This window comes from Callithrix jacchus, chromosome 19 (genome assembly GCF_049354715.1).
Source record: "Callithrix jacchus isolate 240 chromosome 19, calJac240_pri, whole genome shotgun sequence".
Lineage (NCBI taxonomy): Eukaryota > Metazoa > Chordata > Mammalia > Primates > Cebidae > Callithrix > Callithrix jacchus.
This window is the reverse complement of record NC_133520.1, coordinates 45,708,259-45,728,672: the sequence shown is the minus strand read 5'-3', so window position 1 is coordinate 45,728,672 and position 20,414 is coordinate 45,708,259. Positions and strand designations below refer to the sequence as shown.

At 43.6% G+C, this 20,414-nt stretch overlaps 1 protein-coding gene across 8 annotated transcripts in view; it reads left to right on the top strand.

Annotated features, from left to right (window-relative positions):
- Positions 1–20,414, top strand: part of FMN2 (formin 2) — a 398,830-nt gene that overhangs the window by 33,575 nt on the left and 344,841 nt on the right. The window lies entirely within an intron of this gene.

The following is a 20,414-nucleotide window of genomic DNA, read 5'->3' as shown; positions in this document are numbered from 1 at the left end:
TCTATAGCTTAGTATGTCTGTTTGTATAATTGTTTTTAAACTAGAGTATTAAGTACATTTGCCAAACCTTCTTTTCTTAACAGATGGGCACTCAAGAGTTCTTTAGCCTGCTTTCATCAGTGATGATTTAAAAAAATTAATTTCTAAATTACTTTTAATTGTGGTAAAGCATAGATAACAACATTTACCATTGTAACCATTTTTAAGTGTACTGTTTAGTGGCATCGAACACATGGATGGCATTGTGCAATCACCACCACCACCATCCATCTTTAGAACTCTTTTCATCATCCAAAACAAACCCTGCACCCATTGAACATAACTCCCCATTCTCCTCTTTCTCCAAGCCCCTGACAGCCATAATTCCCCTTCTGTCTCTATGAATTTGACTATGCTAGGTAGTTTATATAAGTGGAATCATACAGTATTTGTCCTTTTTGTGGCTGGCTTATTTCACATTGCCTAACATCCTCAATGTTCATCCATACTGTAGCATGTGTCAGAATTTCCTTCCTTTTTAAGGCTAATACTCCATTGTATGTATATGCCACATTTTGTGTATCCATTTATCCATCAATGGACACTTGGATTGTTTCCACCTTTTGCTATAATGTTGCTGTGAACATGAGGTACAAATAAATAATGCTGCTATGCGAGGTACAAATACATCTTCAAGACCCTGTAATCAGCGATGATTCTGAAGTGGCTCTGAGTCAGTATTTATGACTTTGCTGGTCATAGGCATTCCTTCAGAAGCAGCTCCATGGGGCAGTTATTCTTCCCAGCGGGCCACAGGTTTCCATGGGTCCTGCAATGCTGTTTGGTGCATTCGTAATTCATGTACGTGTGAAGTATGGATGTGAAGTATCATTGCCTGCTTTTTTTTTGAGACGGAGTTTCGCTCTTGTTACCCAGAGTGGAGTGCAATGGCACAATCTCGGCTCACCGCAACCTCCGCCTCCTGGGTTCAGGCAATTCTCCTGCCTCAGCCTCCCGAGTAGCTGGGATTACAGGCACGCGCCACCATGCCCAGCTAATTTTTGTATTTTTAGTAGAGACGAGGTTTCACCATGTTGACCAGGATGGTCTCGATCTCTTGACCTCGTGATCCACCCGCCTCGGCCTCCCAAAGTGCTGAGATTATAGGTGTGAGCCACTGCGCTCCGCCCATCATTGCCTGCTTTATCCCCAGCTCCTATTCACCAAGAGAGTTCATACTGTGGAACAGTAGTAATTCATCAGGGCATATTAATAATTCATAATGAATATGAGCACAGCTGGATTCTCACTGTCAAGACAGAGTATTGCTAATCAGTCTCAGGTATGTGGTATATGTGTGGCATTGGTTGGGATGAGTTTGCCTCTAAAACCCAGATGTATAGGATTTCTCATGTATGAAATTCTCATAACAAAATGGAAGGTTGGTTTACTTGTGCAGAGCCCAGGAGTTTTATTTGAGGATAATGGTTTTTCTTTTGTCTTTTTTGAGATGGAGTCTTGCTTTGTCACCCAGGATGGAGTGCAGTGGTGTAATCTCAGCTCACTGCAACCTCTACCACTTGGGTTCCAGTGATTCTCCTGCCTCAGCCTCCTGAGTAGCTGGGATTACAGGTGTGCACCACCACGCCCTGCTAATTTTTGTATTTTTAGTAAAGGCATGGTTTCACCATATTGGTCAGGCTGGTCTCGAACTCTTGACCTCGTGATCCGCCCAGCGTGGCCTCCCAAAGTGCTGAGATTACACGTGTGAGCCCCCACGCTGGGCTGTGGTTTTTAATCGTATGGGTTAGTTACTTTGTTTTGTTGCTGCTGACTGTGCTCTCTTCTCAGCCTTCTTCAATATATAGGAATGAAGTAATGATGAGTTTTGAAATACAATGAAAATGAGCCCTGGCTGAGGTCAAGATACGATAATGAATAATAAGAGGTCGAGATCTGCCTGTTGACTTTGCTTCCTCTTTTTTACCCTTTACAGCCTGCAGTCTCCCCTGATCTCCCTTTAGTAATAGGAAAATAAATCATGTAAAATATTCAGAGATCTTCTTGATTCTTGATGCTTCCCATTTGAAAGAAAGTTCCCCAGGTTGTACTGTGACTTGTAAAGTCTCCTTCCTGAGATTTGTTTACATTTTTCCTGCTGCAATGTTTTTTAAATGACATAGCAGCTAATCACTACTAGGTAGATATTTTTCTCTTATGGAAAAAATTGGATGATTTTAATGTTTTCCCCCCTTCTCTTCTGTGAGAGGTCTGTGTTATTACAGAGGCGGAACCCTGGAATGATGGTGTGTTAAGTGTTATAGAGCTCCGTTCTAGAAGATATATTGATTTGGCAAGTGAGAACTAGAGTTAATATAGTACAGATGAGCCATGTCTAGCACCAGCTTTTTATTGAAACTGTTCCCAAGTGAACTGCATATTCCTCCCTTAAAGCCCAGACGTGAACAGTCTTGCCAGTCAATAAATGCAGAATTCGATAAACAGAAAAAAACAGGCTAGTCCCATTTCTTCCACTCTCTCTTTTTTTAAATCAACTAACCTGGTCGTTTCTTATACCTCACCTCACTCCATCCTTGTGTTGGAGACTAGGACCTCTTCCCCATCATCTTATTTTGGAGAGCAGCGGGGGGTGGCATCGCTAGTGAAAAGCAAACAGCAAAGAAATCAAATCCCTTAATGTTGTGTGAGGGCATTTCCTCAGAATCGGGAATTTCTTTCCTTCAACTTGATGTGATTGCATTTTGTCTTCCTTTATTCATTGGCTCTGTACGACCTCCCTACTGCCCCCTCAAAATGAACAGAAAACAAAGAAAAACATTAAAGATACTTTTGTATGGAATGTTATGCCTTGTGCTTAAATTGCAGCTCAGCAACACAACTGTGCATTTATTGGATGTGTAGTCAAGGAGTTTCTTGAAAACCCGGAGGGGTGATGATATAATGATACTGAGGACTGGGGTGTCCATAAGGGAAGGGGAAGAATGTGCTCATCTATGGGGAGAGAAATTTTCCGTAATTAGTCTCTCTGCTGATTTCCAGAAAATAGCTGTTGGGAACATTTCTAACTAACAATCCTCTTGAGTTCAGTTGCCCTTTGAGACAGAACATGCTGTGGGAATAAGGTCATAACTGGCACCCTTCCTACCTCCCCAACCCCTGACTTTATTCCCTTCCCTGATAAGGATCCTCTCCCTCACTTGCCACTCTCCCTCTCATCTCTCCACTTATGTATGCCATTACAGCAATGAATATCTTCACTTTGGGTCTCTTCACTGATGTAGTTTATGTGTTAGCCTACTTCACTCAACCCTTCTGATTCTTTTCTTCTTCTTTTTTGTTTTTTGAGATGGAGTCTTGCTCTGTTTTGAGATGGAGGCAAAGGTTGCAGTGAGCCGAGATCACGCCAGGCTGAAGTGCAGTGGTGTGATCTCGGCTCATTGCAACCTCTGCCTCCCACATCCCAGTTCAAGCAGTTCTCCTACCTCAGCCTCCCAAGTAACTGGGATTACAGGCATGCGCCACCATGCCCAGCTAATTTTTGTATATTTTAGTAGAGATGGAATTTCACCATGTTGGCTAGTCTGGTCTTGAACTGCTAACCTTGTGATCCACCTGCCTTGGCCTCCCAAAGTGCTGGGATTACAGGCGTGAGCCACCCCCCTTTTTTTTTTTCTTAGATGGAGTTGCTCTGTTTCTGGGCTGGAGTGCTGTGGCACAGTCTTGGCTCACTGCAACCTCTGCCTCCCGGGTTCAAGGGATTCTCCTGCCTCAGCCTCGTGAGCAGCTGGGACTACAGGTGTGCACCATCACACCTGGCTACTTTTTTGTATTTTAGTAGAGATGGGGTTTCACTATGTTGCCCAGGGTGGACTTGATCTCCTGACCTTGTGATCTGCCCGCCTCAGCCTCCCAAAGTGCTGGGATTACAGGCGTGAGCCACTGTGCCCGACCAACTGACCCTTCTGATTTTATTTTATGTTATTTTATACGTTTTTAGAGCCTAACATTTTGCTTTATCAAGTGCTATAGAAAGTATGAAAAGACTTTACATTTTCTCTTACATTTTAACATGATTAAGATGTCAAGAACTTTAAAAGACAAAGATGACTTTGAGCGATCCTGTTAATTTATTCACAGATTTTTACCAAATATATTGATCCTGTAAGCCGGGTAATGTTTTAGGCTCTGGAGATGTGTTAGTGGGCAAGAGAATGTGTTCTCTTGAAACGTGTTTTCTATTCAAAATGGAGGGAGACAGATTTTTTTAAAAAATGCATGGGCAAATTAACTTCTCTCAGATCCTAATAAGTGGTGTGAAGGAAAACAGGACTAATGGGATGGAGCGAAGCGGGTAGGGAAGGATGAGTGCGGAGAGGAGCCTCTCTAGGGCCTGGTGAGATGAGGTCTGTGGGAAGCTCATTCCAGGGGGTGCCCAGGGCAGGTCCACAGGGCCTTGGGGGAGCACAAAGGTGACTTACAGGAAGCTGCAGCTTCAAGAGATGAGGACAGAAAGGGCTCAGGCCAAAGCATAGGCAGGGTCTAGAAAGCCACGGAAGGAATATGGCTTGTTTTTTTTTGACAGAGTTTTGCACTATTGCCCAGGCTGGAGTGCAGAGAGGCATGATCTCGGCTCACTGCAACCTCTGCCTCCTGGGTTCGAGCAATTTCTGGCTAATTTTTGTGTTCTTAGTAGAGATGGGGTTTCACCATGTTGGCCAGGCTAGTCTCAAACTCCTGACCTCAAGTGATCCACCCACCTTGGCCTCCCAAAGTGCTGGGATTACAGGAGTGAGCCACCGTGCCCAGCCACTGCCCCCCCCCCTTTTTTTTTAATGGGAGCTTTTGGGAGGTTTTATGCAGGGGAAGAACATATTTGCCTTATATTTCATGTGGATCACCTGGCCTGGTCTTCGTTTGTTGTTGTTTTTTGTGGTGGTTGTTTTTGAGACAGGTTCTCACTCTGTTGTCCAGGCTGGAGAGCAGTAGTGAAATCGCAGCTCACTATAGTCTTGATCTTCTGGGCTCAAGGGATCCTTCCTCCTCACTCTTCCAAGTAGCTGGGACTATAGCCATGAGCCATCATGCCCAGCTAATTTTTTAAATTGTTGGTATAGACGGGGTCTCACTGCATTGTCACAAGTTGGTCTTGAACTCCTGGGCTCAAGCAATCCTCCTGCCTTGGCCTTCCAAAGTGCTGGGATTATAGGCATGAGCCACCATGCCCGGCCCCCAGCCTGGTCTTTGAATGATTGAGTGTAGGGAGGTGCAGTAGCAGTAAGGCAGATGGGATATTGCAGTAGTTTAGTTCTAGGTGCTGGCAGTAGCTTGGGGCAGGATGGTGACGGGGAGATGAAGACCAGCTAGTAGGTTGGGGTGGGTTCTGGAGGTCTGGCTGATGGAACTTCTGGTGTGGCAGACATGGGGACAAGAGAACACAAGGAAATCAAGGATGACTTCTTGGTTTGAAGTAGCTGGGTGGATGGTTGTGTCATTCACTGAGGTAGAGAAGACAGCTCCATTTTAGGAGGAGGATGTAAGGTTAGAACTGCCAGCAAGAGCAAACAGGGATAATACCAACTGCTACTTAGCAGATTGTATTGTTGAGTTGTAGACCATGGTATATTTTCGTGGTCTGAGGATAGGCTTCTTTGTTTTTTTGGAACCTATTCTAGTCAACTCAAGCCTTTTTCAAAATGAGATCCCTTTTTCTGGGTCATATGCATCAGCAGCTGTTTTCCAGCCAGCCACACTTATCTTACATAATTGTTGATTATGCATTAACAACCTCTTCTAGGATTTCTTTAATCCTATCTGCGGCAGATATTATATGATCAACTTACATCACCAAGAGTTAAGCAAACTTGGCCCAAGCATTTTTGTAGGGGTAGGTGGTTCTAAATCTTCTTAATCCTTCATGAGCTTATCTTTTTTTTTTTTTTATTTGGTAACCTTGTTACCCAGGCTGGAGTGCAATGGCGCAATTTTGGCTCACTGCAACCTCTGCCTCCTGGGTTCAGGCAATTCTCCTACCTCAGCCTCCCAAGTAGCTGGGATTACAGGCACGCGCCACCATGCCCAGCTAATTTTTTGTATTTTTAGTAGAGATGGGGTTTCACCATGTTGACCGGGATGGTCTGGATCTCTAGACCTCGTGATCCACCCGCCTCGGCCTCCCAAAGTGCTGGGATTACAGGCGTGAACCACCGTGCCTGGCCCCTGTATTTTTTTTTTTTTTTTTTTTTGGTAGAGACGGGGTTTCACCTCGTTGACCAGGATGGTCTCGATCTCTTGACCTCGTGATCCACCCACCTCAGCCTCCCAAAGTGCTGGGATTACAGGCGTGAGCCACTGTGCCCGGCCCATGAGCTTATCTTTAAATATCTGCCTACCAGGATATTTTTGGTTGCATGTTTTTGGTTGCTGGACTTGTTTGGGTTTGGCAGATCTGCTGATTCCGCTAAATATATGGTGATCCCATGCTTACCAGACGGGCAGGAGCTCCTTGGTAGGTATGTAAATGGACATCGGTTTGGATGAATGGCTTAGCAAAGCTAAAATTAAGACAAGGGAGGCATAAAAACTCAGGTTCAAAAGAAATTCAAGAAATAAGATCTTGAACGAGAATAAATAAGATCTGTTGAAAGAGAAGTTACTTAATTAATCAAAATCAACAGCAGCCAGTCCCAGAAAACTGATGAAACTTACTCTACTCATTGTCGCCATAGACAAAAAGAAGACAAGTGGAAAAAACAGAAATTATGATTTGCATTTGACTTTATTATTATTTTTTTCTTTTTTGAGACAGAGTCTCACTCTGCCACCCAGGCTGGAGTGCAGTGGCGCGATCTTGGCTCACTGCAACCTCCGCCTGCTGTGTTCAAGGGATTCTCCTACCTCAGCCTCCTGAGTAGCTGGGATTGTAGGCATGAGCCATCACTCCTGGCTAATTTTTGTATTTTTAGTAGAGACAGGGTTTTACCATGTTGGCCAGGCTGGTCTTGAACTCCTGACCTTATATGATCCATCTGCCTTGGCCTCCCAAAGTGCTGGCATAAGCCACTCCACCTGGCCTCGAATTCATTTTTTTTCCAGAGCAGAAAAAACTTGTTGGTGCTATTTAGTCAAGCCCACACAGATCTTTTCCTGAGAGGCAACAAAAGCCTTGACACCTCTTTCAGCACTAAGAGAACATATGTATTTTTTGCTGTATATTTATTTTTGAAATGTTTTATACAGTATCAATTCTCAAAGTTGTTTTTATTTTAAAGGTGGTATTTAAATGATACTTAATTTTTCAGACCAACTTAAAAATTTATTTTAGCTGATGATTTTATCAAAATTCACATAATCTGTGTGGACTTGCTGTATGTTGATATCTGCTGATGCCTTTTTTTTTTTTTTGAGATAGAGTCTTGTTCTGTTGCCCAGGCTGGAGTACAGTGGCATGATCTCGGCTCACTGCAACCGCTGCCTCACAGCTTCATGTGATTCTCCTGCCTCAGCCTCCTGAGTAGCTGGAACTAATACCACCATGGTCAGCTAATTTTTGTAGGTTTAGTAGAGATGGGGTTTCACCATGTTGCCCAGGCTGGTCTCGAACTCCTAATCTCAAGTGATCTGCCTACCTCAGCCTCCCAAAGTGCTGGGATAACAGGCGTGAGCCACCATGCCCAGCCACCATTATTGACATTGCTCTTGCCTGCTGGTGGTCACAGGTGAGGATTTAGCTCCCTTATACCCCTTCCTGTCTCTCCCTCTTCCTTCTAATATAATTAATATTGCCATTTTGAGTTTCTCTTTCATAATACTTCTTTGAATTTTAGACAATGTGCTTATAATTTTTCTTGCTATTGTTTCAACCAATTCAGATCGTGTCCCTCGCCGTCCTACCCACCATGTAATAGACTTAGCGCCTCCGCTTTGCCTTTGTTTAGTCTGAGCCCTGTCTAGCTCCCAGTTTTTACCAGACACACTTTCATGTTTAGGGTATACTTTTAAGGTTAATGTTTTATCTATAAGTTGAAAGACATATGGATACTTTATGAATATTGCACTGCAGAGGCAGATCAGATATTATAATTTTGTGTTCTTCTCAGTATTCCAGTATCACAACCCCCAGGCCACTCAAACAAGGATTTCCCTCGGTCGAGTTCAAATGACGAATTCTGTAGGGTTTTTTGTTTGTTCGTTCGTTTTTTGAGACAGTCCACTCAGTTGGCCAGGCTGGAGTGCAAGGTGCAATCTCAGCTCACTGCAATCTTCACCTCCTGGGTTCAAGCAATTCTCCTACCTCACCCTACCAAGTAGCTGGGATTACCGGTGCATGTCACCACACCCAGCTAATTTTTTGTATCTTTAGTAGAAACAGGGTTTCACTGTGTTGGTCATGCTGATCTCTTACTCAAGAGATCCACCTGCCTTGACCTTCCAAATGCTGGAATTAGAGGCAGGAGCCACCGAGCCCAGTGAATTCTATGTTTTTAGTAAACAATCACTTGCTCAAATTATCCTCCATTTAGTTTAGTTTACATTTGGTTTATCCTCTTTCTATACAGGGACTTCCCATCCAGCACAACAAAGTTTTTGACTGCCTCTTATCTTCCTTTTTGGGTAAAGAAACAAACCTTTCCACCTGTATTCTCAGTATCTTTTATTTTTCAGCTAATTCTTCCCGTTTCATGGAATTTTAAAATTCTTCCTCTTCTAATTTAGACTGGCTTCTTCATATTTAATTATGACTTCCACTTGTTTTTCTCAGCTTCTCCTTTCCCTTCTGACACCTGCCCCCCAACCCCCTGCCCTGTTACTAGGAGCATAAAGATGAAAAGAAAGCTTCTATCCTGAACTGGCTTATGGCCCACTTTTAAGAAATAAAGACTCAAAAATAAATTATTGGAGCTTAGTGTTTGAAGTGGGCTCCATAGTCAAAGTGTCTGGGATTTCTCAGTTATGGTGCAACTTGGGTAGATGTTTGGATTTCTCAAAGTTTGTCTCTTCTTCGGTAAAATGAGGAATAAATATAGTAGTTTCTGAGTGAGAGGAAAGTATTAGTATGAATAAAGCACTTTACACACTAAAGGCATATAGTGAGTGTTCGATGCCCTTTGGCTGTCATCACAGGTTATAATCGCGTTTAGGCTCCAGGTGGATATATTTACAGTACGAGGAGCAAAGGGGAGGTTTTTTAACTGGGTCTCCTTGGGACTCCGGAGATAATGCCTGGGGCAAGACTTGAGGGGTGAGTAGGAGTTTGCTGTGGGGAGCAACCATAGAAGAAGTCTGTAGGCTGGGCGAGGTGGTTCATGCCTGTAATCTCAGCACTTTGGGAGGCTGAGGCAGGTGGATCACCCGATGTCAGGAGTTTGAGACCAGCCTGACCAACATGGTGAAACCCCATCTCTACTTAAAATACGAAATTAGCTGGGCATCTTGGCACATGCCCATAATCCCAGCTACTCGGGAGGCTGGGGCAGGAGAACCACTTGAACCTGGGAGGCGGAGGCTGCAGTGAGCCGAGATCGAGCCACTGTACTCCAGCCTGGGTGACAAACGAGACTCTGTCTCAAAACAAAAAAAAAAGTCTGTATACTGGGCAGCACATAGAAAGGCATGGGGGTGCATGTGAGCACAGTTTCTAAGTATTTCTGGGGTATAAATTGGGAGAATGAAGCATAGAACGGAGACCAGGCATGTAAACAGAGACACCCTGGAAGTGCTTTCGAATAATTTTGAATAATTAAGCCATAAACAGATTGGCATTTATAAAATATCACTCTGGTGGCGGGATGGAGAATGGATTGAAGAAAACTAACATTAGCATCTAGGTCATCAGAAGAGTGTCTAAACTGAAACAGAGGCAGTAGGTTAGAAAGAGCGATATGGGGAATCTTTACTTTAGGGTTTAGAACTGACAGGACTTGCAATTCGATTGGATATGAGGAAGTGGAGTAAATGATTTTTTGAGTTTCTGGTTCACATTTCCGGGATACTCTCCTGAAGAGTTAGAATACTAAGAGGGAACTAATGATCAGAGAGAATGATCATTCTTTTTTGACATCTAGAATTTGTGATTATTTGGGACTTTACGGTGGCTATTCCTCACGGGCAAGGGAACTGATATTGCATACAACCTATGGTTGAAAATCATGAGCAGATAAATCTAATAAGTTAAGAGAATGTTGATCAATCAGAAGATTAAAGTTCTCAAGGACAGTGGAGAATAACTAGGGGTAGTGAGAATATAGAGAGAATGAATTCATTGGCGGTTGTGGCCAGAGGGAAGGATATTGGTGTTTAAGACTTCAGAGGTGGAGGTGTTCTACTGACCCCAAAGACCAGTCCATGGTGGAGATGGACTGAGGCCCATTGTGATTAGAATTGAGAAGCTCAGAGTGTTGTCTGGGACTTAATGTCCCACAGAATGTGGAAGACTCAGCATTGAGAAACAGAGAGAGGAACATGTGGTAACGACCTTGACATATGAAAGTACCAAGGAGGTTCGTCAGTGTCTGTGATGAGGAGGGATAGAAGCTGATACCACTGGATGACAAAGGCTTCGGAAGTGGAGAGGGTTATGTGCAGGATGGGCATGAAATACGCTCTAGGTGATTATGAAGGGCTAGATTTTGAAGTCACGGTGTGAGGGAGGACTGGGAACATCATCTTTCAGGTTCAGTCATCACTTGCTTTGATGACCACATGGGCCCTTTCATTACCTTGTTGGGTTTGGCTCTTAGTGGTTTCCTGTCCAGTCTCCTCAGTCTTGTCTACTGGCTCTCAATCCAGGGTTATGTTGCCCTACCGAGGACATTGGACAGTGTCCAAAGATATTTTGGGTTGTCACAGTGGGGAGAGGGTTGCACCTGACACCTACTGGTTAGAGGCTGGGGCACTACACAGCATCCTAAGTGCACAAGGATATCTCTCTCTTTCCCCCAACAAAGGATTACGCACTAGAGAATGTCAGTAGTGCCAAGGTTGAGAAACCTGGGGATATATGTCTGATCATGTTGTTTTACTTTAATTTTTGAGACCAGGTCTTGCTTTGTCACCCAGGCTGGAATGCAGTCGGATGATCATAGCTCACTGCCTGCCTTAACCTCCTGGGCTCAAGCATTCCCCTCACCTCAGCCTCCCAAATAGCTGGGACTACAGGCATGTGCCACCATGGCCAGCTAGTTTTTTTTTTTTTTTTAATTGTTATATGAATGGGGTCTCCCTATGCGGCCAAGGCAGATCTTGATCTCCTGGCCTCAAGTGAGCCTACTGCCTTGGCCTCCCAAAACGATGGGATTACAGGCATGAGCCAGCACCCCTGGCCCATGTCATTTTAATTGTTTCTCTGTCAGAATAAACTCCAGCATCTTTGGATCTCCACGGTCTTTCTTCTGCCTCTCAATACTTTCCCACTTCTACATTTCCTGACCCACTTCCCTTTCCAGACTCTTTCACCATGCTGAAGTGTTATTGATTTTCCGAATTGTCCGTGCTTTCTCTCACTTCTGGGGCTCTGTGGGGACCACTACTTCTGCTCTCCACTATCATTTCTCAGTTAGGTTCTACTCTTTTTTGTAGGATGCTACACAGAGTTAGATGCCATTCCCTGTCAGACATCTTCTTTAACCCTCTAAGTCCGCATTTGCTCTCGCAAATGATATATTACACATATCATAATTGGCTATTTACTCTGTAATGCCTAAATGCAAATTAAATATTGTGGGAAGTTTCCTTGAACAATGTAATGCTGGGTCCTTGTGTTTACCTGACAGATCTCCGCAGAGTAGTTAGGAGTGGACTCTAGTCCTAGATTTTTAAGCAACACACTCACGGCAATCACACTTTTTTACAATGGCATACTTTCTTCTTGATTTGTTTTTCCTCGTTAAGAGGATTATGCTGTTTTAGATCTCCATTTTGACTCTGACAACTGGTCTTTTTTTCAATCACCCATTTGGCAAACAATGTTGGGTCACTCAGAATTCCTTTTGAATGTGTATGATGGACTTTTATTAAAAGGGGTGACTCAGCTCAAGTTTTCTGTCATGATTTTCTTGTCCTGCTCCTGTAGGTGCACTGAATATTAATTAGTTCTGTTGCTGTGACTTGTATTTCTTATGACCTCCTTTTCCTTTTCTCAAGAGCCAGGAGGAGTACAAAGCTGGGAATCTATGGCAAAGTGAAGGAACCCTGTGCAGAGAAAACATCACTTAATCCAGGAGTTTAAAGGATTTTTTTTTTTTGTCCTCCCAATTTGTACTGGACTTTGGAAATCTGAAAGAAGGTTTATTCTCCTTTTATTACTTTTCTTGTCTAGTCTAGATCAGAGGGTGGCAAGTTTTTCTATAAAGGGCCAGATAGAAAATGTTTTAGGCTTTAGTAAATATTTTACAGTGTCAGTCACAACTACTCAACTCCACTGCTGTGGTGTAAAAGCAGCCATGGACAGTACCCCATGAATAAGCATGGCTGTGTTTCCGAATAAAACTTTGTATCGCAAAACCAAGCATCTGGCCAGATGTGGCTTGCAGGTTGTGGCTGGCTAGCCCCTGCTCTATACTCACGTAATATATAGAAAGCGAATTTATTCTGTGGACTTTTCTTTCTGTCTCTAACCATGTGTGGTCACCAGCTAGTCACACAATATTTATGGAATTTTTCTATGAAAAATATAGATCCTTTTCTTGTTCTTGTGTAGCTTACCATGAAAAGGGGCTACTTGGTGAGCAGACACGGAGGCACAGTGGTTGATGAAGGGTGATAGAAGAGTTTTGAGGTTTTGAGTGGTCAAGGATATGCCCAGAGCCTGGAGTCCCAGCATAGAGGACAAGGGGCAGAAGAGGCGTCCTAAAAGGTGCTGTGGCCCGGTGCAGTAGCTCACACCTGTAATCGCAACACTTTGGGAGGCCGAGGTGGGCTGATCACCTAAGGTTGGGAGTTTGAGACCAGCCTCCCCAACATGGTGAAACCTTGTCTCTACTAAAAATACAAAAGTTAGCTGGGTGCCGTCATGTGCGCTGAGGCAGAAGAATCACTTGAATCCAGGAGGTGGAGGTTGCAGTGAGCCGAGATGGCACCACTGCACCTCAGCCTGGGTGACAGAGCAAGACTCCATCTCAAGAAAAAAACAAAGAGAAAGGGTGCTGTCTTGATCCCAGGGGCTTTTGGAAAAAGCATTTCAGAAGTGGACCCTATTCTCATGAGCAGTAGGGAGCCTCTGGAGGGGGTTAAGTGGAGGAGTGGTCAGATTCATATTTGAGAGAGAGCGTTCTGGGTATTAGGGGAGTATGGACTGAGGGTGTGCAGTGTTTGTGGTTAGGATGCTAGAAGACACTGAGGAAACAGTTGCTGTAATCCAGGAGAGACAGAGAGTGCCCTCAACTATGAAGGAGTTAGGTAGTAGAAAATCCTTTTAATTTTAAAAAGTATCACACGTGGGCCAGGCATGGCAGCTCATGGCTGTAATCCCGGCACTTTGGGAGCCTGAAGTGGACGGATCACTAGAGGTCAGGAGTTTGAGATGAGCCTGGCCAAATTGGTAAAACCCCATCTCTACTAAAAACAAAAATTAGCCAGGCATGGTGGTGCATGCCTGTAGTCCCAGCTAGTCAGGAGGCTGCAGCAAGAGAGTTGCTCCAACTCAGGAGCTGGAGGTTGCAGTGAACTGAAATTGTGCCACTGTACTTCAGCCTGGGCAACAGAGTGAGACTCTGTTTCAAAAGAAAAAAAATCGCATGTGGTCACACAGTATTTTGTTCTCTTTTAAAAGACTTCCACATATCCAGGGAGTTGCGCTATACAAGAATCGGAGCTATTCTTTTAACAAAGTATGCATATTAATTTTCTTCTCATAATACCAATAGTTAATTAATAAAATAATCTTACTTATATTTGGGAAAGAAATTTGGGATTGAAAAAAGGCAGAGTCTAATTATACTTGGAGAGTATTGTTACTCCTACTAATCTCAAACTCTAAGAGTCAGAATCCCCTGAAGGGCTTGTTAAAACACAAATGGCTGGCCCAGCACCCTGGTTTCTGATTCAGCTGGTCTGGATTGGGATCAGCTTATTTGCATTTCTAGCAACTTCCCAGGTGATGCTGATACCGATACTGCCGGTCCAGGGACCACACTTTAAGAAGCACTGCTTTAGAGGGTAGACGTGAGAAACCGCGGGGATTTGCTTGATCACATAAAGGTAAGGGAGTGGGCAGAGACAAGGAGGATGTCCAGGTTTCTGGATGGAGCACTAGGGGACAGGGTGATGCAATTCACATGTGTGAAATTCACAATGAGGAGCAGGTTGTGGGGGTGATTAGTTCCGTTAAAATCCTACTGAATTTGAGGATACCTATTTAAATATATGCATAAAGGCAATGAGTTATTTGTATCTGAGGTCAGGAGAGAGAAGAGAGATTGATGAATCTTCAGTGTGTAGATGAACTTGAAACCATTAAGCCCTGGAAAGTGCCCGCAGAGTAGGAAGCAAGAAGAGACTGACATATACATAAATACTTACAGAGTTGGGGGGACAAAAGCTGCAAGGAGAATGATAAGGACAGAAGAAAAGCAAGGTATTTTTTAAAAAGAAAGAAGGAGTGGTAAGTGATATTCAGTGCTGCCAAGAGATCAAATAGGCCTCAGACTGAAAGCTACTATACTACCCTAGTAGAGAGGAATTTGAGTGGAGTGCTGAGAGCGCTGTTCAGATTTCAGCGGGCTGAGATTTGGGGACAAGGGGTGTAGGGTGTGGTGGGAGAAGGGAGGTGAAGTCAATTCATGTGTGTGATTAGCTCAAGAGCTTCCGTGCCAGGTGACGTGGGATCTTTGCCCAGGTAGATGCATCAGAATGTTAGTGAGGGTGGGAATTGAGGATACTGGCCTGGGAGTGGTTTAAAGAGTGTGCTACAAAGTCAGAAGACCAGAGCAGGTGGATGGTAGAAAGGAGCGGAGCCAGGATTCTCAAGGTCTCAAGACCTGTAGGATGTGTACAGGTATTACGGGGCAGAAAAATTGGTTTTAGTTGGTAAAGTGCTTGAGGCTGTGGCCTGGTGAGTGGACTGCTGACTAAGACTGTGTGAAGGTGAGTGCTTGCATTGGCTTACACCCACTTACTTTCTTTTTCCTTTTCTTCCTTTTTTTTTTTTTTTTTTTTTTTTTGTTGAGATGGAGTCTCACTCTGTCGCCCAGGCTGGAGTGGGGTGGTGCAACCTCTGTCTCCCGGGTTCAAGTGATTCTCCTGCCTCCGCCTCCTGAGTAGCTGAGATTACAGGTGCCCCCCATTATACCTGGCTATTTTTTTTTGTTTTTTTTAATAGAGACGGGGTTTCACCATGTTGGCCAGGCTGATCTTGAACTCCTGACGTCGTGATTCACCCACGTAGGCCTCCCAAAGTGCTGGGATTACCGCTCCTGGCCTGCTCTCCACTTCTTTCTTCCTCTGGATGTGAATGATTTGCTAACCGTGCTTCCCATTCCAGTGTGTGACCAGTTTGCAGGTCATTGTCAGTTTTTTTGTATTGGTGCTTTAAAAAAACAAAACTGTCTTCAGTATTTAAAAACATATTAAGCTTTCTCTGTAGCAGGCTGTGTTTTAAGCACTTTATGATTATTAACCGATTTAATCTTCATTACAAGCCTGGCGAGATGGTTTTTATCTTTTGCAGAAGAAACTGAAACACAAGAAAATTATGTTCATTTTCTTCCTTGTTTGAGGCTCAGTTATCAGCACAAAAACTTCAGCTGCAGTTTTGCTGCTCTGGCTACCTCTGACCCTAACTTGCCACTACACAGATTCATGCAGTGTTGAAACACAAAGCTGTTTCCTCCTTTGCGTGTATAGTCTGCAAAATGACTGCTGGGGCCCCCCTGCTCTTTTCCTGGGAGTGACTTCTTTTTCTGTGCTTTGTAATTTTACCTCCTGATATTTACAGAATTTTATACATAGAACAGCTGATGTGCGATGGCTGCCGGGTTAAATGCTCTGGGGGAGGGGGGAGGCGTCTTCCATTTAGAGGAAGTTTTTGATTTGTGATATTCCCTGATTCACACTATCAAACGTAGCCCATCCCAGGATATGGAAAGCATTTTCCTGTTTGAATTATTTCAAGCCATGTGTCTGTACAGTGTACATACTCAACTAATTTGCTGTTTTGTGATTGATAATAAATGTATCGAAACTAAAGACCTTAACAATTAATATAGCCCAGTTCTGTTACATTGGCAAGTGAGGACATTCGAGCTCAAAAGGTGAACTGACTTTTCTGTCCATAATAGCTTTGAAGAGCCAGAATCTTAGCCTCTTGCTGTTCAGGGCAATCGCCTTTTCCCCATGCTGCGCTGCCTTCTACTGGAAAAGGAGAACTTCTTTCATTTAAAACAGAGTCTGACTTTCCTCATGTTATTGGTGGCTTATGTTCCTTGTACATTTGTTAAATGTTGCTGGGTAACAAATATCTCTTTAAGAAACTAATTACATGACTTCTGGGGTAAGGTGAATGTGTTATGAAGAATCCTGGACATTTTTTGGGATCTTTGAAAAAGATGTCAGGGATACTTTTAAGAAAATACCAGGGATTAAAAGATGGAAGACCGCTGAAGACAAGATGGAGCTTAGTAAAAGTAATCTGCAGGAAAAAAATAAATAAATAAATAAAGAGCGAGATGGAGTCTCGTTCTGTCATCCAGGCTGGAGTGGAATGGGGCGATCTCAGCTGGCTGCAAACTCCACCCCCGGGTTCTAGTGATTCTCCTACCTCAGCCTCCTGAGTAGCTGGGATTCTAGGCACCCACCACCACACCCAGCCCATTTTTTTGTAGTTTTAGCAGAGATGGAATTTTGCCACATTGGCCAGGATGGACTCGAATTCCTGACCTCAGGTGATTCACCCTCCTCAGCCTCCCAAAGTACTGGGATTACAGGCGTGAGCCACCATACCCAGCCATTACTTTAAATACTATGGTGAAATGAGAACTTTGAAAACAAGAATTTTAAGTGTCACCTATGTTTGTATTTTGTGCGATGAAATGAAGGGGACAGGATAGTTGCTGAGACTGGATTTCAGTTTTGCACTAAATATCTAGCACTTTGTGAGGTGAGGCGGACGGATCATGAAGTCAGGAGATCAAGACTGTCCTTGAGTTCCAACATGGTGAAACCTTATCTTTACTAAAACACAAAAATAAAAAAATTAGCTGGGCAAGTGGTGCACAGCTGCAATCCCAGCTAATCGAGAGGCTGAGGCAGGAGAATTACTTGAACCTGGGAGGTGGAGGTTGCAGTGAGCTGAGATTGCACTATTGCGCTTCAACCTAGGTGACAGAGTGAGACTCCATCTTAAAAAAAATAAACGCACACGCACACACACGCACACACACACACACACGCATACATACATACACATTCTTAGGACAGGAGACAATGTGTCTATGTGGCTGGGCAGGGCCTCACATGAGGCTTCGAAGGGAAGTCCTCAGAAGTTTGGTGCTTGCGTTGGGACATTCAGCCTGGGGAAACCAGATGCTCAAAGCCAAACCTGAACTGGAGCCACAATTTCTAAGACAATTTGGACTTTAGTTCCCATGATGCTATGTGTAAAAAACTTGGCAACACTGATTCATCTGGAATCAGTGTTCACAGACTGACGGGATGGGCTTTGGGTGTAGATCAGAAATGTGCCGGAGTCTCCCCGGAGCTTTGAAGTGACGAGCAAGCTGCATTTCAGCCTGTAGGTAGGAGTATGGGGGCTGAGCTGGCATCACTGTTTTCTGATGTTGAGCTTCTCATGGTCCCATTTAGGTTGTATTGAGGCTCCTACTGTATCGAGGAGCATGAAAAGAGGGTATCTTTGAAAAAAAGCTTCTAGTGCAAAGCCAAAATATAACTGAGATGAAAGACTATAATGAACCCGGCTATTCTGAATCTGAAAACTATCTCATGTTTTGGGAAATATGAATTGTATTTCAATTGTATTTACTGAAGATGGATGGGCAGGTGAAGCTGGAGAAGAGCCGTGGTCCCAGGTCACGGGAAAAGTGGAGAAAGCCTTTTTGTATTTTATTTTTTAATTGTCATGGGTACATAGTAGGTATATATATTTGTGGGGGAAACACGTTTTCTTTAGTATTATATTTGAAATGCACCTAATGTTTTTACTACGATGAGATGATTTTTTTTTTTTTTTTTTTTGAGACAGGGTCTTGCTCTGTGCCCCAGGCTGGAGTGTAATGGTGCAGTGATATGTCACTGCAGCTTCATTCTGCACAGGCACGTACCACCATAACCTGCTAACTTTTATATTTTTCATAGAGGCAGGTTCTGGCTGTGTTTCCCAGGCTGGTCTGGAACTTCTGGCCTCAAGTGATCCTCCCTCCTCAGCCTCCCAGTGTGAGCGAGGTTATTCAGACAATGAGTCAATTTCCATATTCAAAATAGATGGCAGCAGAAGCCAGGCCAAGGGTCGAGGCAGAAATCTTGCATTATGAACCGTAGAATGCTACAACCCTTGACACAATACCCTGCAGACAGGGGTGTCCAGGTGACGGGTTTTGAGCTGCATGCATCAATTAGCTGGTCTTTGAGGGTGACATCTGTTGATTACTTATAATCACTCATCTTCCCAGGTGTAAATTGTGCAACTGAAGAATAGGGTCCACATATGCCATGTTCAAAGTGATTTTTAAAATAGTATGGCTGGGTGCAGTGGCTCACACCTATAATCCCAGCACTTTGGGAGGCCGAGGTGGGCGGATCACTTGAGGTCAGGATTTCAAGACTAGGCTGGCCAACATGGTGAAACCCCCCTTTCTACTAAAAATACAAAAAAATTAGCCAGGAATGATGGCACGCAAGTCTAGTCTCAGCTACTCAGGAGGCTGAGATGGGAGAATCATTTGAACCCAGGATGAGGATGTTGCAGTGAGCTGAAAAAAGGTAATAATAATAATAATAATAATAAGAAGAAGAAGTAGTAAAGAGTAGAGTGCCTGATTTGCTATTTAGTAAGAAAATATTCACTTTCCTTATAGGCTATTTTGACTTTACATAAGAACTTTCCCCCAGATAGGTGAACATCAATCTAGTATCATTATTGTGCCATTTTACTTGACAGTTGTTATAGGGTCTGTTCTTTAAAATGGAATCTTGATAGAATGGGAATTTCAGACTCGTTCGGAAAATAATCTATAAAGAACTAATGGTGGATGATGTTCTTCTTGGTAAGATGGAAGACAGGACAGTTAGATCCCATGGTGAATGCAGATGAATGAATCGAAGTGGGTCTATTTGGTTTCTTCCAGTTCAGTTTGCAGGAGTGGAGGAGCGAGTCACAGAAAATGGGGGCTTTTGATTTCTTGTTTCTTCATGTCATAACATTCAGGTCGGACTGAGGAGTCAAGCACTGTGCTATTTAACAGGATCACTTCTATTAATTGGTCTGAATTTAAATAACTCATTTAATCAGACTTCCATTTTCTGATGTGAAAACCGAGACTTAGGGTAACTTTCCCAGAGTTACATTGTTTTGTAAGCGGCAGAAGGTGGAATTTTAACCTACGAAAGCTGACTCCGCTTGTGCTGTTTCTCCACCTTCCACAGCCAATCTGTTGGCCTTTTTCTTTCTGTTGCCATCACTCTGGTCCAAGCCACCTTAATCTTCAGCTTGGTCTCAAGCAATAGTCCCCCTAATTAGTCTCCATGGGCCCACTCTTGCTCCCTTTAATTCCTTCTGCACAATAGAATGCTTTTTTTTTTTTTCTTTTTTAAAGACAGGATTTCTCTCTGCCACCCAGGTTGGAGTGCAATGGAGCAATCATAGCTCACTGGAGCCTTGAACTCCTGGACTCAAGTAATCCTCTTGCCTGGGCCCCCCAAAGTGCTAGGAATACAGGTGTGAGCCATTGCACCTGGTCCTGATTTTCAGAAACTAAGTCCAATCTTGTTACATGAGGGTAAAGAGACGCTTTACCCTAGGGTGATACTGTTGCTCTTATTTATGACCCACAGGAACCTCCCTTAGCTACCTCCTGGCTAGGTCAGCAGCTTCATCTTATGCTATTACTGTGCTACCTGGAAATATTAATAAAATGTAAATTCTTTGGCTCTGCTTCTGGAAAGTCTGATTGACTAGATCTGAGGCTGGGCCCTGGGAATACGAATTTTTGACGAGCCAGATTTGGGAAAGTCTTGCTCTAGAAAGTGCGTTCTGTGAATATCGCTACTTTGCTAGGAAGCTGCTTTTGTCTTTTCATCTTTAACTCAAAGGAGGTTCTCCCTTTGAATTCTCAAGAGTTATAGCTCAGCTCATGAGAGATGCTGTGCCACAGCTAAGCCTTAATGACGAAGTGCTTTCCCTGGATTGGTCATTATGGCTTTGGTTAACTTCTTGTGTGTAATTGAGAAACTGCTCAGCTGATAGAGAC